This window comes from Lynx canadensis, chromosome C2 (assembly GCF_007474595.2).
Source record: "Lynx canadensis isolate LIC74 chromosome C2, mLynCan4.pri.v2, whole genome shotgun sequence".
NCBI classification, from domain to species: Eukaryota; Metazoa; Chordata; class Mammalia; order Carnivora; family Felidae; genus Lynx; species Lynx canadensis.
Window position 1 is genome coordinate 64,750,983 of NC_044311.2, and position 24,901 is coordinate 64,775,883.

The window sequence follows — 24,901 nt, forward strand, 5'->3', positions numbered from 1 at the left end:
CTTGAAAATTGTGTGAGTTTGAGGGTTAACACAACAGTAGAAGTTGGGAGCAGAAAGCTTGTGAACAGTGGCCATAGTTGTATTATTGGATGGTTTCCCCAAGCTTTGGAGACCTTCCCTGTGTCTGCGGAGCTGGGCATGAAGGCGAGGCCTAAGTAGCTCCCCCAAGCCTCAGGCTGTCACTAGCAGCAGTATTCCTTGACGAAGCAGTGGGCGCTGGGCTGGAATCCTTGGCCTGGGTGTATCACACACCCACAGTAAGCTTGGAGGTACCTCTGGAAGCCCTAGATAGGAAGCCTACCACAAAATCTGTCAAATAGCACAGCTCTTATGCCAAATACAAGAAGAAACTTTGTAAGTTGAAATTTCGATAACCATATATTTTTTTTCAATTTTGACTTCACTCTCACACAACACGTAAGAATTAATTTGAGATGGACCATAGATGTAAATGTGAAAAGTACATCAATGAAGTTTCTAGAGGAAAGCATAATGTCTTCATGATCCCTGGACAAAACTCCTTAAATAGAACACCAAAAGCACTACCCAGAAAATAAAAGATGGAAAAATTGAACTTCATTTAAACAAAGAATGTATATTTGTCAAAAGACAATATTAAGAGAGTAATAAGGCAAGCCACAGACTGGGAGGAGATATCAGCAATAGATATACCTGACAAAGGACTCATATCCACACCCATATAAAGAATTTCCACCAATCAATAAGAATAAAATAGGAAAACAAACTAAAAATGGGTAAAATGCTTTAACGGTCAGCTTAGAAAATGACCAGTAAGTGTGAACGTTATTAGTAACAGGAAAGCAAATTGCCAACAATATCGAGTGTTGGCAAAGATGTACAGCAATTGGAACGCTCATAAATTGTTGGTAGATGTGTAGCGATTAAAAGTTGCTTTAGGAAGGTGTTTGACAGTGTCCACTAAAACTAAACATATGTATACCCTATGGCCCAGAACTCCACTTTTAGGTACTTACTGTACAGAAATGAATGCTTGTATCTACCAAAATACATGTGCCAGGATGGTCATAGCAACTTTATTTATGAAGACAAGCATCTATAGGAGAATAAGTATATGGATTTTAGACTATCCATATCCATATGAAAGAAGAATAAACTACCTCTATGCGAAAACATGGATGGGTCTCAACATAACATTGAGCAAAATAAGCGAGACTCAAAAAAGTAAGATGGCAGTTGTGTCCTCCAAGAAGCAGACGCCAAGACTGAGTTAGAAGTACAAAAGATTGGGAATGCAAACTGGTGCAGCCACTCTGGAAAACAGTATGGAGGTTCCTCAAAAATTAAAAATAGAACTACCCTAGGACCCAGCAATTGCACTACTAGGTATTTATCCAGGGGATACCGGTGTGCTGTTTCAAAGGGGCACATGCAGCCCAATGTTTATAGCAGCACCATCAACAATAGCCAAAGTATGGAAAGAGCCCAAATGTCCACGATGGATGAATGGATGAAGAAGATGTGGGGTATATATGCAATGGAGTATGACTAGGCAATCAAAAAGAATGAAATCTTGCCATTTGCAACTAGATGGCTGGAACTGGAGGGTATTATGCTAAGTGAAGTTACTGATATTTGTCAGAGAAAGACGAATATCATATGGCTTCCATCATATGAGGACTTTAAGAGATAAAACAGACGAACATAAGGGAAGGGAAATAAAACTAATATAAAAATGGAGGGGGAGACCAAAACATAAGAGATTCATAAATATGGAGAACAAACAGAGGGTTACTGGAGGGGGTGTGGGAGGGGGATGGGCTAAATGGGTAAGGGGCATTAAGGAATCTACTCCTGAAATCATGTTACACTATATGCTAACTAATTTGGATGTAAATTAAAAAAATAAAATTATAAATAAATAAATAAATATTAAAAACTGTAAAGTAACAAGGCATAATCACTACCCTGTGTGGAGAATTTGTGGGAGCTTTGCATATTATCTAAGTAAATTCTTTCATGAAAAAATAATAAATAAATAAGTATTTTTAAAAAAATTTTTAAATAACGTCTATTAAAAAAATCTAAAAAAAAAAGAAGTACAAAAGACTTTCTGGGAATAGTAATGGGCAGGGGAGAGGCTCCAAGCCTGACATTTAGAAGAGAAGGATACAGCTGCATAAAAAGAGCCTCAGCCTTCAGTGCAGCTCCAGGAAATCTTGGTGAGCTCAATGAGAAGCTTCAACACAAAAATTACCCTTAGAGAGGGCTCTCACTAGCCACAAATGGCAAGCCTTCATACCAGCCTGCTCAGTCATTGACTGATGCTACCCCGGACGTACATGACCTTAACTCAAAGGCTGAAGCATCACTAGATCAAAGGCACAGTTTCGGGAATATAGTCAATGGTATTGGAATGGCATTGTATGGTGACAGATGGCAGCTACAGTGTGGTGAGTACAGCATAACATATAGACTTGTTGAATCACTATGTTGTACACCTGAAACTAACGTAACATGGTGTGTAAACTATACTTGAAAGAAAGAAAAAAAGAAAGAAAGAAAGAAGGAAGAAGGAAGGAAGGAAGAAGGGAGGGAGGGAGGGAGGGAGGAAGGGAGGGAGGGAAGGAGGAAGGAAGGGAGGGAAGAACCACAGGCCAAAAGCTGAGGCACACATACATCTGGAGACTGTCACCTAACTGCACTCTTTGTGGTGGGTTATCTCCTGAAGGGTGATCTGAGTGATACACCTGTTGTGGTTGCCACAGTTACTACCAAATGATTACACCTGTATGAAGTCCAAAGCCATCAAACCTAATCCACAGCTGTAGAAGGCAGAAGAGCAAGGATTGTGACCGGAAGAAGGGTAGGAGGGAGCCTGCTGGATTGTAGGAAATAAGCTATTTCTAGATTTGGATGGTAAATACATATATTTACACATGTATATTAATGCAATTTATGATACATAGGTTATCCCTCTGTTAGAAAGGGGAGGAAATGATAGAGATCAAGTTTCCTTTCCAGGATTTCACATGGCCCTGACTCCCCCAGGTTGTTTGTCTAAGGAAGTAGCCACACAGCTCCATTTTAGATTTAAGTGGTCTAAAAATATTTTTAAGAAAAAGAATAAACAGGGGCACCCGGGTGGCTCAGTCGGTTAAGCATTCGACTTCAGCTCAGGTCGTGATCTTACGGTTTGTGAGATCTCATGGTTCATGAATTCAAGCCCCATGTCAGGCTCTGAGCTGTCAGCTCAGGGCCTGGAGCCTGCTTCAGAGTCTGTGTCTCCCTCTCTCTCTGCCCCTCCCCCGTTCGCTTGATCTCCCCCCGCCCCCGGAAATAAACATTTTAAAAGTGGGGAAAAAAGAGTAAACATTTTTTTTCAATCCCCTTACCTGGTTTCTGGAGGAGGTAGCAAAAAGAATTCTCACTCTATAAATATAAGTAAACAGAAAAGTCTCATGTCAGTTAGGACTAAATTTGGCTGTGACAGAAAACCCAAAGTAATCCTGACTTAAATAAGATAGTATTTATTTTACGATCACCTAAACAAAGTCCAGAGGTAGACAGTCCAGTCCTTATTTGGTGCTGCTCAATGGGCCCCTTTTATCTTATCGTCTGCCATCCCTGGCACATGGTTTTACCTCACTGTCCAAAAGGGCTACTTTAGCTACAATCATTACATCTGCATTCCAGCTACAAGAAAAGATGACAAAGAGACACTCTCCCTTCCATTTAGAGACATGCCCAGAAGCTCTGTACTTAGCGCTTCCACGTATATCCCACTGGCTGGAACTTAGTTTTATGAGCATGCCTAGCTCCAAGAGACAAGCAGGTTTATTTCAGGGGCCAGGTGCCCAGCTAGAAAGCAGAGTTCTATTACTAAGGACAAAGGCAGGGGCACCTGGTTAAGCATCCGACTCTTGATTTCAGCTCGGTCATGATCTCATCATTCATGAGTTGGAGCCCCACGTCGAGCTCTGTGCTGGCAGCAAGGAGCCTGCTTGAGATTCTCTGTCTCCCTCTCTCTCTTTTGCCCCTCTCCATTCATTCATGTGCGCTCTCTCTCTCTCTCTCAAACACTAACAAATAAACTTAAAAAAAAAAGGACCAAAGGCAAACAGATATTGGGGGCACAACTAGCCAGCTCTGCCATAACCCACAGAAGAATCTGTAGTATAAAGGGAAGAAAAACATAGCATGCAAAGATAGAGGAGAATCATATCAGAGAAAATAGATACTTCAGGAACAAAATTTTAGATGTATCTATATATGCTCTTAATTAAAAAAAAAAAAATACTTGTACACCCAGAACTGAGTGATACAAGATAAATTGAACAGACAGAGCTCAGGAGGGAATCAGTGGGAGAAATGAAAAGGGAAACTGGGAGGAGGCCACCAGGGTGGCTCGGTCAGTTAAGCGTCAGACTTTCAGCTCACATCATGATCTCATGGTTCATGGATCCGAGCCCCACATCAGGCTGTGTGCTGACAGCTCCGAGCCGGAGCCCGCTTTGGATCTGCGTCTCCCTCTGTCTCTGCCCTCCCCCACTTGCGCTCATGCGGTGGCGCCCACTCTCTTAAAAATGAATAAACATTAAAAAAAATTTTTTTAAAGAAATGAAAAGGGAACTGGATGACTAAGGAAAAAAGCATCTTGAAAATTACTTTGCAATTGTGAGATTTTGTACTTCATTCGAGCAGTGAAGAGCAGAACTGACGCTGTAGAAAACTGTATCAGAATAGCAGCTGACAGGCTTGATGAATTTTCAGGGCCAATGAGAGAGGGAAAGCAGACAAGACAAATGTGCATCTACAGAGATAACAGACATGGACACTAACAATGAGGGTCCACTGTGTGGAATATGGCAGTTTTGGTGAAACGATCTAAACCAATGTAAGACGAGCAATATTTAAAACCACAAACAAAGAAAATGTTTGTGAGCTAAAGGTAAAATTTAATCTGCAGATCAACATAGCTTCCTAGATACGAGGAAAAAAGATCATAATGAAAAGATATTTAGATGCATCCTAGTGAAAGTGTTCATTTCAAGGTAAAATAAAGATTCTTATGAGAATCCAAGCAGAAGACAAATGTCGTTCATCCAGAATGGAAAGCAAATCATCTTTCTTAGATTTCTCTCCTGTTTGTATTAGAAACCTAAACATAATGGAGCAGCAACATCTAGGAGTGAAAACGGTGAGAGCAGGAGAGCTAATCTCTTAGCGACTTAGCAGGATCGGAGAGACCGGGATTGTGCACTTGTGTTAAAGAGAGTGATGGTCCCTTTCTTGACCCATCCATTGTATTTTAATTTCTAAGTAAAAACCTAGAAGATGGGAGAGGGGTACTTACTAGAAAATCCGTGTGGATTTCTGCTAGCTATCATACAGTTGATTACTCCTGCAGGGCAAGAACAAGTGACTGGAAATAATGGTAGACATCTTGTCAGAACACATGAAAACCTTGGAACTTAATAAGTTTTCATCAACCAAACCGAGGGCAGTGGCAGTACCCCCTTCCAAGTGGACTCATATGTGTGCGGGAACAGCTACTCGATTTCTGAGCCTCTCTCTCTCCCCTGCTCTTTGAAGAGTGAGCAATGGAACTTCATTTAGACCAGGAGTCTATCATGGGGACATGAGCTTTCATGTAGGGATCACAGAGATCAGAAGAGTTGGTCTGTGAAATGATATGCAACTTTATGATGTGGCCATTTTGAGGGAGAATAGAATCTAACTTTAATAAAGTTCTCAAAGGCGTCTCTGACTCCAAAAGACCCAGAACCAGTACTGATGACTTTGAAACAAACTGATAAGTGACAAATGATGAGGGAAAATAAGAGAAATATAAGGGAGAGAGAGATCCAGGAAATACCATCAACATGTCCTAAGAATCCAAGAAAGAGAAACAGAATGGATAGGAGGGAAGCAATATACAAAGAACTAACAGGGGGAAATTGCTGAGTTTATAGAATTAAAGTTTACCAGGCAGTAATGAAGAGACACAGGTACCTAGACATATCCTATCGAATATTTCAAGAATTAAGGAGAAGGAAAAAACCTACAAGCATCCAGGCAAGAAAAAAACAACTTAAGTCTTAAGCAGTGTTTCTCAACCCCAGCCATCATTCATTGGGTGAGCCTTTAAACAATACTAGTGTATGGGCACCATCCTTAGACATTCTGATTTAATTATTCTGGGATGGAACCTCGGCACTGACATTAAAAAATCTCCCTCTCCGTGATTTGAATGTGCAGCGGAGGTTGAGAGCTACTGCCCCAAGGGAAGAAAACCATCCACCTTCTCCAGAGAACCAAATAGCAGCAGTAAATGAAGATGAGCTTCCAAGCTGGGGAGGAAAAGAACAATGTACTTTCATTTATAAGAAAGACCAATATTCTCCCATTAGCCAGTGCTCAGAAAATATTGTACTTGCAGTTTAGGGATACAATCCAGCCAACCTGGGGAGGGATCAAAAGAAAGACCTCAAGAATGAGGATGACGTGATAAAAGCAGATGATAGGGAGCAAAGGAAACCAATTAAGCCTAGATCACATCTTGAAAACTGTGATTAGTATGGTTAGAAGACAAAACAAATTTCAAAAATCAATCTCCAAAGAATAGTTAATAATGTAAAATAACAATAAATATTTACATCTAAATTCCAGAGTACATCAATCAAAACTGTGAGGTGGGGAGAGGACAGAAGACAGTAAAAGCTTGAAAGACTTCTCATTTTACGCATATGATAATTAATAGTTATATTCTTAAGCTTGATAAGCAGAGAGAAAATATTTCAAATGGCTTTAAATACATAAAGATTATTAGTATAGAAAAGGTGTAATTATAGTTTAAATTACTAGAGAAATAAGAGGCAAGAAAACATAGTTGCTGAAGTATATCAGCTATTATATAAAAGCTATATACAATATGATCCTGTTTTAGATATGATATATATAATACACATAAAGAATAGAAAAAAGGAACACCCCATATTAACCTGGTTGCCTTTAACAGGTTGGGATTATGGTTTGGGTTTATTTTTTTACTAATGTGTTTTCACTTTTTCTACATGTTTTACAACGAGAATGCTATTTTTGTAATTCAAAAAATCAATAAACACTAAAATTGTAAATTAGTATTCATCTCTCTTTTATCTACTGTGCAATTCCATGGTGCATATTTACTACACAGGATAAGAGTTTTTTAATGTGCTAATTTTAGAAATGATAAAAATTTTTAAATCCGATCCCACGTATTTTTAAAGACTCAACACCTATGAATACTATAAAGGTGTTTCTATTAACATTTCTTTCTAAATCACTTTCTGGAAGTAACATGTTTGTGTAAAATCTTGCCAAAAACAAGAATATTAAAATGGGTTCTACATTAAGAAGGAATCCACATCACAAGTATATTAGAAGTTAACAAGATTTGTGAGTAAAAAACATGAAACCAGAAGAACTGGGGAAAATGCACTTGCAACTATAAATTCCATAATTAATTTACTTTACAAGTTTTTTTTGGAGATGGTAGGTCACCAAGTAACATCTTGAATTTGCTTTTTATTCAGTCAAAACATATAAAAGCATGCATTACTTGCATGGACCACAGGACTGTGGTCTCAATGTATTTTTCCATCCAACTACCCACTTTTGATACGAAGAACACTGCACAAGTCATATTGTTCTTTAATTTCACTTCAATTATTCCTTATTTCTGCCCCACACAGAACTCAGGATTTTATTTAATTCATGTTTTCCCAGGCTTCCACAGCCTGAGGGTTCTAATGGAGTCAAATTAATAAGAACCCAAAGTTTTATTTGCCCCTAACCCACTTTCCACGGTTACCTTCTGCGGGACCTCAATTGCCTGTGTCTCTCAAATACTTCTAGATGCCCCTGTACGTATACCTCATGTGCTCCCAGAGGGTCTGCTTTTGCTGTCTGCACTCCCTGCTGCGCCATCACCCACTGGGCAACCTGTGCCTGCTGCCATGTCTGTGGGTCCCCACTGCCTTTTGCTGCAGCGGTGACAACAAAGTCCTTAAAGCTTCAGTGTTGTGTTGGGAAGTAGGTAAGAATATTCATTCCTCTCTTGCCATTGTGCAGCCCCCAGTTTTGTTCCCACCCTAGTGTCATGTTTTAAAATAAGCTCCTCAGGGTTTTTCTCTCTGATAACCCCACTCTCTCTATGCATCTCAGATACATTTCCAGTGGGGCTTAGGCCTGGGGTTAAATCTAAGTGACACCGACACGCTGAACTCATTCTCCCTCCCCTCCAAAGTCTAAAGTTTCATAGACTCAAGCTGGGACTCCTGTTGCACTCATGCTCCAAGGAGGCTATATACTCCATATAAAGAAACATTTCATAATCTCGGTGTTGGATAAATTTATTTTAATGAATTTGTTGTGAATAAAGATAAATCTGATCTTTTTAAAAAGCACATGATTAAGCCATCGAGTTAGCCATATCAGTTTCATTCTTGGGAGTTGTTTGTGTTTCTTTTCTGGACTCTATTCTGTGTTGATTTTTTTTTTTTTTTTAATTTTTTTTTAATCTTCTGACTGAGCCACCCGGGCGCCCCTGATTTTCATTTTGGAGAGATTGCTACCTATCCTCTCTAAAATCTATCAGGTCTAGTACTGCATAACACGGGATAAAAATCACCCTGGGGTTAAAATGCATTTTATTCACCTGGCTGTTAGGTAGTTCTTCTTATCAATATAAATAGATGCACTGCTAAAATAACAGGAACAAACAAGCAAAAAATTTCCTTGGAAATAGTGAGGAAAGCCCTTGGCCCCGAAACACCTTAAACAAACAAAGAAATAAAGCATTGTGAAATATGTGAATTAAAAAAAAATGACTCTGTTATCTCTTAACCACATCCTTTTTTTCGCTCTTTTTTCCAGCATTAATCACATCCTTTTAAAGTTGTCTTCTAATTAATCAAAATCCTTGTGAACTTTCCATGTTAGATATGAATTTTGCATCATCATTCACTACTATATAGAGATTCACAGGAACTTCCTACTCCCACCCCAGCTTGACAGGGTCTTGAATGTTTGTGGCTTGCTTACTCCTTAATTTCCTTGGCAGCCAATGTTTTTATTCCCTGAAGTACCCTCTCCTTCTAAAGAAAAACTTTTCTAAGATAAACCAACCTCTCCTCCACTTCTGTGATTGTTATTTTAAAGAATTTTCCCCTACTGAGCATCCTTCTGGAAGAGTTTTCAAACTTGTTCCTCAAAAAGAACCTTTTTCTCCTTGATTCTCAATGAGAATTTCTCCTGAACTGCTCTAATACGGTGACATCACCATAGATCTCTTATATATGGAATTTTTTTTTTTTAAGTCAAACTCAAAGAAACACAGTAGAATGGTAGTTGCTAGTGACTGAACGTTGGGGGGAAATGGGAGAGGTTGGTCACAGGTACAAACTTTCAATTTAAGATGAATAAGTTCTGAGGATCTAATGTACAGTATGTGACTATAGTTAACAATATTGTATTGTATACTCAAAATTTTGCTAAGTGGGTAGATCTTATATGTTCCCATGACAAAAAAGAAAAAAAAAAGATAATGTAGGTGACAGATGTGTTAAGTAACCTTGTGGTGATCATTTCACAATGTATTGATACGTCAAATCATCACATCAAAGCTCTAGAAAAATGGAAGACCTTTTCAGCTTTTTGGTGTGGGAAACCAAAGAAAAGCCAATTTCAAAATCATATTTACTCATTCAAATACTTATTATCACACTGGGTATGTCTAGAGCCTATGATCATGGTAAGGTATGAGATTCCTCTTGGAGTCTCAAGAGCTCACTGTCTACTGGGGGCTCATGCCATGCTCCTGGGAGAGTGGCTCTCTCTCCTTCCTCCAGCACGCCAAACTCAGTCCTTTCTCGGGAACTCATCTTCCATCTCCAGTTCTGTGTATAGCTTTCCTCTCATTGTGCTTCTGGACTCGATTCTAATATCACCTTCCTCAGAGAAGGCTTCCCTGATTTCCCACTCACATACCCCCAACACTAGCTAATCATCATTTCACCCTATTTATTTCCTTCAAAGATTTGTATCAAATTTTTATTGGAAAATAAATTGTTCATATATCTATCATTCATTTCTTCCACTAGAATGCAAATTCCATGAAAGCAGGATTTTTTTCCTGGCTATTTATGGGTACATGTATCTCTAACATGTATCTCAAAGATGGCTGGTAAGCACACTATAATGGCATTGAAAAGGAGATGAAATAAATGGAAGTTAGATGAATGAATTCAGCAATTAGCTCATTATAATCCAATATGGTTATTGCCACAGTGGAGGAAAGATCTGGGTACCTCCTTGTATCTAACAATTGATGGGGTGGGTAAACTATCCTAGGAGACAAGGGTTACTTTCTAGAGGACATGAAAACATGGACTTGAGAGAAGGGACTGCTCTAGAACATCCTGTAGCTAATATGTCTGGAGATAAAAGGAAGAGGGAAGTGGGAGGAAGGGCTGGAGAAGGAGGAGATGGACAGAAAGCAGGGACCCACCCTGAAAGAGTTAGGGAGCCGAGTAGGGATTCAGCCTTTATCCAGGGAGCAGTGGGGGGAGCAAACAGACCCTGAACAATGACAGGTGAGGGAGAGACAGGGAATGGAGACAGATCTGTTCTATAGACTGCTCACCTCAGAAGCACTATGGAGAATGGGAGGCCTGACAGACACCAATAAGCCTGGTGACTCAGTAATTCAGACAAGAAATGAGAAGGAATTGAATTCCAGGGTTATGGAAACAGCAGAGGGGATGGTCTGGGGAGAGCATCTAGAAGTAAAATTGATTGCAGAGGGAGAAGGCAAGTTCAATTCTTCACGTAGTGACAGTTCTCAGTTAAAGTTCTTCATTTTCTATAAAGCAGTTCCAAGGGCTACCCCCTTGTTCTTTCTATACTGAGACTGGGGGAGCTCCTTCCAGGTCAACCCACCGGTTGAAAGGACAGCCCTCAGAGTCAGCCACTCCTGCTGCAGGTAGAAAACATGACCAGATCCTCTTTGTTTTGGCCCACAGGTCAGCTTCAGGCTGGGCCACTTATATTCTGATACATACGGTAGGATAGATTTTTTGAAGCTTCCATTTCCAGGTTCATCAAAATTCCTTTTAGATAAGGATATCTATTCTCTTCTATACTTATCTAACAAGTATTTGGTGAAAGCCAACTAAGGCTGGGTTCTGGGAACAAAGCCTCTGCCCTCAAGCAATCCAGATTTCCTGAAGGAGATAAACACCAGCAAAATGCCCTATGGTAAATACTGTAATAGAAGTCCCTCACACAAAGAACACAAAACAGGGACCCCCTAAGCCAAAAATGAGTTTAGGGGTGGGGTCTTAGATCAGTGAAAGGTAAGAATGGCTCCTCAAAAAGAAAAACAGCTTGTAACAAAATGAAGATAATACCCATTAAAAAATAGTGTCAGCTCAGGTATAAACACAAGTGCATCGAAAACATCCACCGTAATAAGTGATATTTCCTGAGTGCATGAAATGTGAGAGGAACAATGGTCTTGTATCTGTTTTCCTCATTTCATTCTCACGGCAACCCTACGAGTTAGTCGCCCACTCCTCCATTTGCAGGTGAGGAAGCCGAGGCTCCACAGAGGTTGAACACTTGGCCCCAAGTCCCACTAGTAGTTTAGCTGGGATTCACACCTGACGGTCTGAACACAGAGGTTCTTAACTGGGATGTGGTCCTGACTTTCCACAGTTACAGCCATCTGTCTACCCATCAGCCAGTCCTCCACAGGGTTTAAGAGACTTGCCCACCATTCCCCTGGTTAAGAGTGAAGATTTCAATCCAGTTGGCTGAGCTCAGCTGCTTCTGCTTGTTCGCACAGCCTTATCTCCCGATGGACACACAGCCTCCATGGAGAAAGAGAATGAGGAAATACACTCGCAGAAAATTAACTTTCCCCTCGTTTTCTTTGTCTCATTCTCCACAGGAGGATCCAAGCACCGCCTCCTGCCTACGTGCCTCTGTTCCACAGGGGAGTTTGTCAGAGGTTACAAGGCCAGGGGCCAGAGAGGTTGGGCTGGCCCACACACAGCTCCATCATGGGCCTGTGCTAAGAAACTGGCGTTCCCAGTGGGCAGTCATCCTCAAGAACATTTGCCCATAACTGCTGCATTATGTGGACAAATAAATACTTTTTTTTTTTTTTTTTCAAAAACAGTAATTGGGAATGTGCAGTTTGCTATACTGTTTATGAAAAATAGGAAGGGAGCACCTGGGTGGTTGGTCGGTTAAGCATCTAACTTCGGCTCAGGTCATGATCTTATGGTTGGTGGGTTCAGGCCCCACATCAGGCTCAGCGCTGACAGCTCAGAGCCTGCTTGGAATTCTCTCTCACGCTCTTTCTCTGCCCCTCCCGTTGTTGCACAATCTCTCTTGTCTCAAAAGTAAGTAAATAAACTTGAAAAAAGAAAGAGAGAGAGAGAAAAGGGAAAGGGAATGAGAAAGAGAAAAAGAAAAAGAAAAAAAAGAAAAAGGGGAAGGTTAGCCTGAATCTATGTTGATATTCTTCAATATTTGCACCTCAGCAACCCAAGAGCTGGCTAATCATGGTAATAGATGTCCCTATTACCATATAACCATTGATAGCCTCTTCCTGTATAGTTGCAAGACCTAGATCTTTCCCCACTGAAGGAGGCCCCAAGTTATTTTTGTGGGAGTCTGGGATGACTTTCCCAGGTTTCCTTCTCAGGCCTCCATTGCTCCCCTAGAGGAGAGATGCTTTCACGCCCCCTCCTACTGTCTCCCTCAAAGGCTCACATGGGCTGGGCTTCCTTTAAGCTTCCCTCTGCTGTTACAGAAAACTGGTCTGGATCACCCTGGCAGAAGAACCAAGTGGAAGGAAGGAGGGTAGGACATTTATTTTACACGGGTAGGCCCAGAGGAGATCATTCTCCAGAGATCTGAGCCCAGAGCATCAACAGAGGGGACAATTTATAGTCTGTTACTTTGGCATCCCTAATTGGTAGTAATTTGATGCCTGTGGCAAGCAGAATAGGAAGGAAATCCCGGAAGGGGAGTCTTCTGACAGGACTGGAATTCCCTTATCAGTCCTGTTGGCCATCTTACAACAGATTTTTCCCTAACACTGCAAGAAGTCTGGCTCTTTCCATCAAAATTACAAGATGCCTTTCTCCACGGCTCTCCTTTACATCTTCCCAGTTGGGACCCGCCCCGACATTGCTTGTGTCATGAGTCTCAGGAAATCACTTGAGAAATCAAGGTCCTCAAAATCTGCTCCCCGCCCTTCCCTCCATGCTCAGACTGGAAAGAGGTCCTTCCCCGTGCTTCTCCACATCTCCCTCCCAGGCATCTGCATCGAGGAGACTCTTTTGCCCTCGTGCCTACCAAGGAGCCCAAAGTGAGACCTTGTTCAAAGTGGGAACCCAGGCTGCCGGTTCACCCACCCAATTCAAACACTCACTTTGGCTCAGACACTACCTTTCTAATGAATACAACCACCTAAAAATGATTGAGGAGATACTGGGCTATTTCTAGCAGGCATAAGGCTGTCACGTGATGATAACAAAAGGTGAGATAACATCTGATATATATATATATATATATATAGATATATATATATATATATAATACATGGATAAATGTACTTGAGATAATGGAACCCAAGAAAGAAGCTTTCTCATGTCACCCTTGGGGGCTTTGGCAGACCCGGGAAGTCCAGTAGACTGATCTAAAGAAGACGCCACGGCCCGGGCAGTCACAGAGCTTGCCCTGTTGATGGAGGTAGCTGCCTAACACGTAGAGTGGAACAGCATGAACCCATCAGTTATTCTTCAGCCTGAATGAGCCTGACCCTCAGAGCTTACATTTGTTTTTATGTTCAAATGGGGATAATTATACCATCCTGACAGCATTGTTTGTGCTCACATAATTATCTGTATTTTATAAACTGCAAGTACACAAAATATTAGTTAGTATAATATTGCTTGCAAGGAAGAACCAGGACAGAAGTTGAGCTGGAGGCAAGGCTGGAGAAAAGGGAAGGGCCAGGAGGTTGAGGCAAGGAGAGTGGTCTCTAAAGACTATGGGATGTGTCCCACAGTGGCGGTAGCAGGGCTGGGGGAGCACCCGGTGCAGGCCAGGGGAGGTACCTCAGGAGGGAAGAAGAAGTCCCAGGAGACAGGAAGAGAAGCTTGAAGGAGGCAAAAGGGGCCAAAGACACTATCTAGAGGGGAGATTGTCTCAAGAGTCCTAGATGCTTTTCGAATGTTCCACTGCCATTCCCGGCTTGATGTAGGAGAGAGCTCGTGCTTGGCACACTGCAGAAACCTGATGTCAGGAGGCCTACAAACTGAGATAGGAGCCGGAAGTAGGAATCATGCCACTCAGACTTCCCAGCCTAAGATTCCAGAAGGTGTGTGTGTGTGCACCTGTCTCACGTGCACAGGCCCCGACCCCACATCTGAGCTACCCAAACCAACAAAGCAAAGTTTCCCCAATTCACCTCTAACTGCTGAGCTCTGTTTAGTATTACTGGGGGGATGCTAAACATTTCCTCTTAAGGGCTAGTGTGATTCTGGCAAGAGGAGATGGTCATTAAGCCTTGTAATGAAAACAAATTGTTTGGAAGGGATGGTTAAATTATGTATGGTAGGAATTAAATATTCAAGGTAACAGATTAATTCATCATAAGAGTGTTTTTTTTTTTTTTTTAAGACTAATGCAATAAATGCTTCCCTTGAGACTTCTGGTTACAGTACAGGGTTTCCCTCAGGAAGCATTTCAATATAAAGTGTTCTAAACTGTATGGGTTGTAAGGGGAGGGCATTTAAAAATATGCAGAGTGACTGGCTCGCTCTCAAACTCCAGGTGCTACTCTGTCCCTAACTAATAAGGCAACAGTTGATATCCAGAGGTCCCCATACAAGGAGTGGGTTTGCCCCCCAAATGGGGGAAACCACTTTGACAGTCTTGGATTCCAGGCATGGTGGGGCAGCCTCTAAGGAATTCCAGGTGAGCCCATCCTCACCGTCAGGAAGCAAACAATGGGGAAAATAAACCATCAGTTCTTCTCTTCCGCCTCACCTGGAGAGCAAATTACTTTGTGTTGTGTAAAATCAGTTCACACCCCCGTAAGAAGTAGGAATAAGGAAGCGTGGGCAGCAGGAACAAAGGAATCACCCTGTCTCATTTGAATCGTTGCCTTAGGGTCCCGGTGCTAGGAACAAGACCTCAGGTTTTAATACAAAAGAGTCTTGGATGAAACTCTGAGATGCACCCCCTACCCTGGGGTTACTTAACATCACAAGGAAATTTTAGGGGTGAGCATATATCCTGACTAAAAGGGCAAGGAACAATACTGGTTGAATTTTAGGCACCCAGATAGGCAGTCAGAGAAACTTTGGGGTGATTTCCCTGGCTCCTTTCACACTGCAAGCAACTACTGACACACAAGACTGACCTCTGTGCATATAGATGTATGTCTAACATGTAGGAGGAAGTTGCTTTGGCCGCTCTTGGAGGCATCCATTTGTCCAGGGAGGTCTGATGGCCAGAGAAGGCACTGCCTTCCTTGCCATCTTAGCAGTTTTAAGAGGGTGGAGTGTTTTCTTTGAGGCCAAGGTTGGCACAGACAACATCCTCAGCTGGCAAATTTCTGCCGGGCTGGGCTGCTTTTCTTGCATGATTCAACCCCTCCCACATCCCCCAAGCCCCCTCCCCCAGGCTTTGGTCAAATTTCTGGAGATTTTGGCATATGTTTGTGGGATTGTATCTATTCCTTCCTGATGTGGTGGATGCAAAGATATGCTTTCTCTTGGGTGAAATTTACAAGCACATTTTCCTCCATGACAGGAACAAAGAGCCACAAATATTTCCTAAGGGAGAAAAAGGCTTCCAGATGCAGAGCTCCAAATGTGAGGGTTTTTTTTTTTTCCTTTCCTTTTCTTTTGGCATTTTTTAAAGCTTAATAATTACACTGGACATATTTATCCAGAAGGTCCACCATATTCATCGTAACAAGGGACCTCACTAAAATCTCCAAGTCACAGATACATCTGCATCTCTGATCTTTTTCCTAAAGCATCACCAGAGGCCCTAAGTTTCAACCCTCACTCGAGACTGCAGAGATAGAAGGCCCCCTTTCCTCTCCTTTTCCTCAGCTATGGTAGCGCAGACTGCAGAATATAAAAGGGGGAAAAAAAACATTTCTAAACTCTTGAACTCTCAGCAAACTACTTTTAAATTGTCTCTAGTTAAAGGGCTACTGGGAAGAGAATTATAAATGTCCAAGAAGACCTTTTAGCAAACTTTTACAACCCACAGAACAGTTCATATTTTTAAACTAAAGCATCCCAATTGGTATCGTGTTCTATTTTAGAATTTATTTTCCAGGGCTAACGAAACCTTCAGTTTATATGACCTATAATCCAAAAATGTTCTGGTCACCATGATCAGAGGAATTGTGGGTGATGCTTAGCTCACATGTGGAAAATCACTATCACCCACAATTAAAAAAAGTTTTGAAAAAATAAGCTACTATAGTTATTTAGAAAAAAACATTTCTCTGTTAAGCATTGGCAAAGAAAAAGACTAAGGTCCTCAGAAATCTTTTTTTGCTATATATCTATCATTGATTCAGAAGCAGGCATGGAGACATTTAACACGGGTAAATGGCTTTAGCCCATTTTTATTCTAACAGGGACACAACTAAGGTGCATATGAATCAGATTCTGCCTTAGTGGGTCTGGGGCTAGAGTGATAGTCTGCACCCTACCCAAAGGTCCCAGGGCTGGAGATGCTGCTGGTTCATGCAGCTCACCGCTCAACCAACGTAGAGGAAGGTAATATGTCTTCCTCACCCTCGGCCTCCATTCAAGGGTGAGACGGTGGATACTGGAGTCACACAGCCCCAAGACGCCGGAGAAGGGACTGGACCCTTGGGAGGTTTTCTTAGCATGTTCTTACAAGCAGTTTAATCTATGCTATTCAAAAAATAAGTGAATCCCTCCTAAATTCAAAGCCCTAAGCTAGGTTCTGTATAACATAATATAGCATAATACTGTATAATTTAAAGGTAATAACCTCATTAAATGTAGCATCTGTGCTGATTATCCTCTCTGTTACTTTTCCTCCTCCAACACACGCACTTTTTATTTTGAAAATTTTCAAATTTGCAGAAAAGTTGAAAAACTAATATAACAATTTTAAATTTAGATTTACCAATCTTGAACATGCTGCGTGCGCTGTCTCTGTATATACGGATACGTAAATATACATATCCATATATACATATGTAATACCCATATATATATATGGAATATATTTTTTGCTTATTTTAATGTTTGTGGCCAAGTTGCTTAAAAGTAAGTTGCAAGTCTCCATTGTTCTTTATCATGTTGCTATGCTTTGTCTCCATTGACTGGCCCCACTACGAAGTGGCTTGTTAATGGAGAGTGCGGGAAACCAAGGTGACTTGGAGTTTCCCAGACTTTCTAGGATCAGGCTTACACAGGAGAAAAACAGATGGTGGAAACCTTTTCTCCGCCTTACAAAATATTCAACAGTTCACCCTTAGGTTCTATCCAGTCACCCAGCTCTATACTTTCTTTAAGAAGCTACGGAATAATCACTCTGGAGACCACCAGAAATAGGCACTCTAAGATGGCAAGCAAAAAAGAATGACTTACTTTGCTAAACCATATGAAAATAGAAGGTGAGCTTGTTTCTTCCTCAATGAGTTCGCATCTAGCTAGTGAATCTTTGGTCTATGCTGGGAAAGGCAAAGGTCTGTCTTCATATCACTTGATATCACTATTCTAATGTGATTAAGATAATTACCTATGCAAATATTTTGTGACATTATAAAAGGAATGTGTCCATGCTTGTTTAATCTATATAATATACAATCTACATCATCTATATGTACCTGGTTTCACCTTTTTCTTCCAAAATGTCCAGAAATGAGGCCCCATCAAAAGGTCTCTGCATTACTTGAAAATTTCCCGGAGAACTGCCCCATATTTTCCTGACCAAGTCTAACTAGAACTTCCATGCTAGCCTCCCCATCCTGCCATCACATTACTGCCTAGATGGTTTATGACCAGAGGAAGAGCGTCCACACACTGTGACCCTCTTACTACTACCCATGCTCTGTACCATACGTGGCTCACACCCTCTCAATCTCTCTCTCTCTCTCTCTCTCCCACTCTCCACTGCTGCTGAGCCACCTGCCCCCATCCTCATTCTTAGAAGAGTCTATCTACATTTGGATATCGGTTTAAAAAAAATATCTCAAATTATACAGGGTAGAGTCTTACCAGTACACCCAGTTTACATTCCAAAACAGAACGTTAAATTGTTCCTGCTTGGGGCACCTGGCTGGCTCACTCGGTAGAGTGTGCGACTCTTGATCTCGGGGTTGTGAGTTCAAGCCCCATGTAGGGTGTAGAGATTACTAAACAATAAACAACCTTTTCAAAAAATTAAAAATAAAATGTTCCTGCTTAAGCAGGTGTGCTGGGTTACATTCCTGCATTCCGCTTTTCTCCAAGGGCAAAAATCAGCTTGATGTTTAAAAATCACAAAATCCAGTTTCTAAAAGTAACAGCCTAGCTACTTTTAGACAGCTCTTTGTTGGAATTGTAGGAAGTTATCCCAGGGTCTGTCTAATATTCTGCGGTGGTTGTTCCCTGAACTCTACTTGTCAGAATTGGCATATGGCACTAGAGTCTATATTTCAACACTGGCTTCTAAGGGAATGGCCAGAAAAAAACACATTTGAAATAAAAGCAAAGAAACATTTCTTTTATGTTTGCTTTTATTTAAGAAAATCACCCTGAGAACAATAGTTAATTAATCCCAATGACAAAAATGCGGAAAAGTTTTTTTCAGTATAGAAACGTTTCAGAAGAATAAAAAACATTTTGCACATATAAACCTGTCTTCATGGTATATAATCTGAAACTTTTAAAAGTTAAAAAATAAAAATGTTAGGGGCACCTGGGTGGCTCAGTCAGTTGAGCGTCCGACTTCAGCTCGGGTCATGATCTCATGGTTCATGGGTTCAAGACCGGCATAGGGCTCTGTGCTAATAGCTCAGAGCCTGGAGCCTGCTTCGGATTCTGTCTCTCTCTCTCTCTTTCTCTCTCTCTCTCTCGCTCTCTCTCTCTGCCCCTCCCCCACTCACTGTCTCCCTCTGTCTCCCAAAAATAAATAAATTTAAAAAATAAAAATAAAAATAAAATTGTTAGCCTCTAATTTTGAATCCCATTGAAGCAAAAATAGATGGGAAAAATTTGAAGAGAACTATACGCTATATTTTATATTGACTTTTACATATCATAGAGAAAACCAACACTAATATTCCAGCTACTGCCTTATTAATAAGAATGCATACCTGGGGCACCTGGGTGGCTCAGTTGGTTAGGTATCCAACTCTTGGTTTCGTCTCAAGTCATGATCCCATAGTTCATGGAATCAAGCCCCACGTCAGGCTCTGGAATGATGGCATGGAGTCAGTTTGGGATTCTCTCTCTCTCTCTCTCTTCTCTTTCTCTCCTGCGTACGCTCCCTCTCTCAAAAAAATAAATAAACTTTTTTTAAGAAAGAATGTACACCGAGATGTTATAATGCTATCTTGATGATGTTTCTTTTCTACTGACTTGATCAACACAACAGCATAGTGTTTTATAAATTTGGGATAAAATAGGACAATATATCCATGAATGCCTTAACAACAGCAGCTTGACCACATGTTTTATAGAATTAACTGAGTTCCATTAAATGGGAAAGAGTGTTTTATTTTATCATGGTCAAACCAGTCATCTAATACTAAGGCAGCTGTCATGATCTGTTGGCCAGAACTCTAACTTATATCTGTGAAAGAGGACACTAGATTGATCATTTCAGTAATTGGCAGTAAGAAACTGTTCGTGGCAGTAAAATGAGGATGCTTCTGAAGCAATATCTTTAAACTCTGAGCTGCAATCCATTAATGGTCATGAAATCAATTTAGTGGATTGCATTTAGTCTTTTTTAGTTACTGAGATAGAATAAAAAATATTATTAACACACTAAAAGTAAGCATAGTTTTGTGAAACTAAAATTTTATTTATATATACACTCATATAAATCATGACATCTGTATATATGTAATTATACATAAACCTCTCTAAATATAATACACATACTCCATGGTTACTTTAGGCAGTGTATTCTCACTGTAGGTCACAGTCAAAATAATTTAAAAGTCTCTGTTCTAAGGGTAGTGAGAGAAACCACAACTATCAAATCTTCTCTTACTAATGGAAAGCATTTTAAATAAATACCAACCATTCTCTTTGTTTAGCCTTGAATTGTGTTCCAAACATGTTAGTTTCTTCAACAGGCCATGAAAACCTCACAAGGAAACTCTCTGTCAGCAAAACTACGATGTCAACATTCCCAAGAGCACCATGAGAGAAATGATGTTCACATGCATCTGAATCGCACAACCCTTTGGCCATATCTGGATTTCACAGCTGTGGCAGAGGTAAGATAAGGTCTTGGTTATGTGATATTCCTTTAGAACTCTCTATAACTTCATTTCCTTCTCTCACTCAAAAAAGCACAAGGTGACAGATGCCCAGGTGGCTCTGTCGGTTGGGCATCTGACCCTCGGTTTCGCCTGGGGTCATGTGCTCACGGTTCCTGGGAACGAGTCCCATGCTTGGCTCCACACTGAGTGTGGAGCCTGCTTTGGGATTCTCCCTCTCTCTCTCCCTCTGTCCCTCCCCACTCGTGCTCTACCTCCCTCCAAATAAACATTTAAAAAAAGGCACTGAGTGATGAAAAATAGTGACCGTGGTCGGGATACTTGAATTCACTCCAACACTTTAAAAAGAGAGAGAAAGTAAATCATTTGCAAAGTTCAACGTCGTATAACCGTTATTAATAACAAAGATCTGAGACACCTCACAACTGTGTCACTGAGACAAGGTCGTAGTAAAGTATTGCTGTAGAGTGCCGAGGGTATACTCATGCTCTTTCTCTACTTTTCCAGAACTGCACACAGTTTGCCGCCCAACTGGCCAATCTAGTGTCTTTTGCAGAGGACATCTAGGTACCAAACACAAAGCAGTATACCCAAGAAGTAGTACCCCTGAGCTGCCAGCACAGGGAATGGCCATGTTTAAGAAAAGCTCCAAAAGTTCATCAGCGTGAATGACTTTACCTCAGGTCTCTTCTTTTCTGGCTTAAGATCAGTTGTGAGACATACCTACCTTCTTCCTTGTTTTTCCCCCTCTTTCGGTTTCGGGCTCTGGATAAAGAGAAGGTTTGGGGTTGGAAGGCTTGGAGGTGATGGAAACGCAAAGAGCAGACTGTAATAGGTGAAAAATTCCCGTACTTTAGAACTCAAACTTCATCTGCCTTTGATGGAAAATGAAAATTCAGGAAATCGAAGAGACTTGCCAAGCGTCATGAGGTTTCCTGGTGGCAAAGACAGGGGAAGCTTCCTGGCACTGAGATTCTGCACACGGTAGCCTTTCTCTGGGGATAGATTAGGATCCAGCCTGCACGATTTACTAGCCGCTCTTCCAACTGATGGTAGTTGCGCCTTTCACAGTGAGGAGTGTCAGGCCTGGCAGCTACGTTTGGGGAAGAGATAACAAAGGGAAAAAAGTATTGAGACACTTAAGAAGCGCTGCTAAATCATTCATTTGATCAACCCCAGTTTAAGTCACAGGTTCACAGGGTACAAAGATGGCCAAGACGAAGCCGGCTGTCATAGAGTGCATACTGTGGCACAGAAAAAGATCATACACACATTCATTATGAAACAATACTGGGAGGTTATAATGCCGGAATAAACCAGTGCCTTATATAAAGAGAATTTTGCCTGGAGCTTGAGCTGGTGTGGGGGCGTGGGGGGGTGCGTGTGGGTGTTGGGGGCTCATCCAGAAACCAGGTCAGCTGTGAAGAGGAGCAATTATGTCAGCAGTCTGTTTGAGAGGCCAGGTGGTCTAGCGAAATATTTTCAAACTTTAATGTGGGACTCTTAACTAGATCACAGACTGTGATTTAGGAAGCAGAGGGGAGAAGCCTGAGTTTCCGCATTTCTAACTAGACCCAAGAGATTCCCTTGCTGCTTCTCCACAGACCATACTGTGATGAGCAGAGGTTTAGTAAGAGGAGTAGAGATTTCACATTAAAGAGAAGAGAGTTTTTTTAATCCCAGCCCTATGTCCTGTAGTTGATGGTGTTTGGGTAAATTACGGAGACTCCGCTTCCTTATCTGTAAGAATGGCCGTAATGTTAAAAACCTTACAGCTTGTAAAGATTGAATGAGAATGTAAGCACAGTGCTTAAGACAAGGTAAAACTCAATTAAAATTAGTTCCTTTCTTATTGATTTTGAATTATACAATATAATTTGGCTCCAAAGAACAAGATTCACGTAGAAAGCCCTCTCATATGAATCCATTCAAAGTCTTATAACCCTTTTTCAAAGTAAATATCCCTGATATGTATTTGTTTTTACAGCAAATTACGGCATTAAGATTTTCCCTGAGGCAATAACAAAACAATGGCCAAGTCAGATAAGAATGCAGGAAGTATTATGCCTAGACCCATAACCTAACCACTAACCCACTCAACGTTGTCCTTAATGAACTAACGTAATTAATGGGTGAAACATGGGAAATTTTGGAACTTCCCTATATAGCGAAAGGAAACGGCCCTGCAATAATGTGGTTTCATAAACCTAAACTTTCTTTAATGTACTTGGAAATTAGATAATCTGAAATAAACAGTAACCACATTTGCAAAGGGTTTTCATGTTTCTTTTCCTCATACATCAAGATCATTGAGCCTCAGAAAAACAGTCAGGAAGGCCAGCTATTTTCACCTTTTACAAATGAGGAAACTGAGGCCCAGATTGATGAAGTGACTGGCTCACTGTACTGAAAGTTCTTTTTTTTTTTTTTTTAATTTCTTTAAGTTTATTCATTTCAAGAGAGTCGGAGCAAGTGGGGGGTGGGGGGCAGAGAGAGAGTGGGAGAGAGAGAATCCTAAGCAGGCTCTGTACTGTCAGCGCAGACACTGTGAGGCTTGAACTCTCGAAAGACTAGATCATGACCTGAGCTGAAACCAAGAGTTGGACACTTAACCGACTGGGCCACCCAGGCGCCCCTGTACTGCAGGTTCTTAAGGAACACTAGCCCTGGCCTAGTATGGCTTACCTCCAAGGAATCTGTTTTGGCTTGCCAGGGGGGGAGGTGAGTGGGGAGGGAGGTGGGAGTGAGAAGGTAGAGGTTTGTGTTGAGGGTGGGCAGTACAGCGGCAAAGTCCCAAGAATGGAGTATGCCTTTTGCCTTCTGGCCAACTTTGGCATTAAAGATTTAGTGCCTGTGTTCACAGCCACATTTGTTGGGCTAGAGTTAAATAAATCACATGGAAGGGGGAATGAAATCTCATATGAGATTTTAAAATGTTTTGGCAAATTTACAAGTAGCATTTTTGGGATTCACCCAATTTTTTTCTTGATTTCAATATGCCCTTTTTTTTTTGGCTTCAGTTTTTTCCTTTTTCTCTATTTTTTCTGATAAAATTCCAACTTAAGGAAGTTGGCAAATTATGAAAACACTTATATGAAATGCAGATTTCCTCCTTCCTGTATATATTTCAATATTTATTTTTTTCAATATTTATTAATACCTGGGAAGCATAACGTTATTTTAACAAAGAACATTTAAGTAATGGGATTAGAACTTTATAAGTAGAATTGCTATTTTGTACATGATGACAAGTCATTTTGATTCTTTTTTTTTTCTTCAGATGAAATTCAAGTGTCCTACTAAAATTGAAAAATGAAAAACAGTATAAGCAATACTTTGGGAAACTTAATAGCATAGACCATCAGGAGATAAATTGGTTATTTGACATCTTCCTACCCAGGGATCTTTAGTTATTAATTTTTAGACTCAGTGATCATAGATGTTTATAAAAATAACACAAAGGGACAAGATTCATTGAACAAAACTCTTGATAAATCTTCACTGGACACAGCTGAAACCGTGATAGAGAAACTCCTGCCTTTAAGAAGTCGACATGCCCTAAGAAGTAGAAGGTAGACATACTTTCTCAAATTTTTCTAAACATGAAGGAGTCTGTTCTTATCTTCAGAGTTGAATATTTTATGGTATTTAAAAAAATTTTTTTAAGTTTATTTTTATTTTTGAGAAAGAGAGGAAGTAGAGGAGGGGCAGAGAGAGGGGAGAGAGAGACTCCCAACAGGCTCTGCACTGTCAGCACAGAGCCCAATGCAGGGCTCAAACTCACAAACTGAGATCATGACCTGGGCCACAATCAAGAGTCAGACACTTAACCGACTGAGCCACCCGGGCTCAAAATTTAAAAAAAAAAAAAAAAAAAAAAAAAAACAATTAATTATAACACGCTAAATGTGTATTCTTCACTATGTATTAAAGTCCTTGAAGGCAGGAACCATATCTTGGCCATCCTTTTATATTTCTGTAACGACCAGCAGAGTGCTTTGCTTATATTAGGCACTAAATAAACATTTGTGAATTCAAATTTTTGGATGGAATTATTCAGAGAATTTAATGAACTGACTGCAGTAAGTACCAGAATCTATTAGAAAAACAGATATTTGTCATCCTAAAGTCTCTGTTGCTTTTCAGGATCAAATATGAGACTGGGGTGAATAGCCAATCTATCTCTTTGAAAGCATATAAATAGTCCTTTCCTAGCTTTAAAGAGGAATGGAAAAAGCTATTTGAACATTTTTTTTTTTTTTGCCTGTAACGACAGCTCTGGCCCTAGTCAATTGTTCATGGTTTTTACAAAGCAGTAAAACCTAGCCAAAAATACATAAGTGCCTACAGGTGAGCACATGT

The 24,901-nt window shown here is 40.7% G+C and overlaps 1 long non-coding RNA gene across 1 annotated transcript in view; it reads left to right on the plus strand.

Moving 5' to 3' along the window:
• The window catches only part of LOC116738308, a 66,322-nt gene that overhangs the window by 37,899 nt on the left and 3,522 nt on the right, over positions 1-24,901 (plus strand). Inside the window, exons 7-8 of the long non-coding RNA XR_004344084.1 lie at positions 7,879-8,059; positions 20,393-20,536. This is a non-coding gene — a long non-coding RNA (uncharacterized LOC116738308). The remainder of the gene's footprint in view (positions 1-7,878; positions 8,060-20,392; positions 20,537-24,901) is intronic.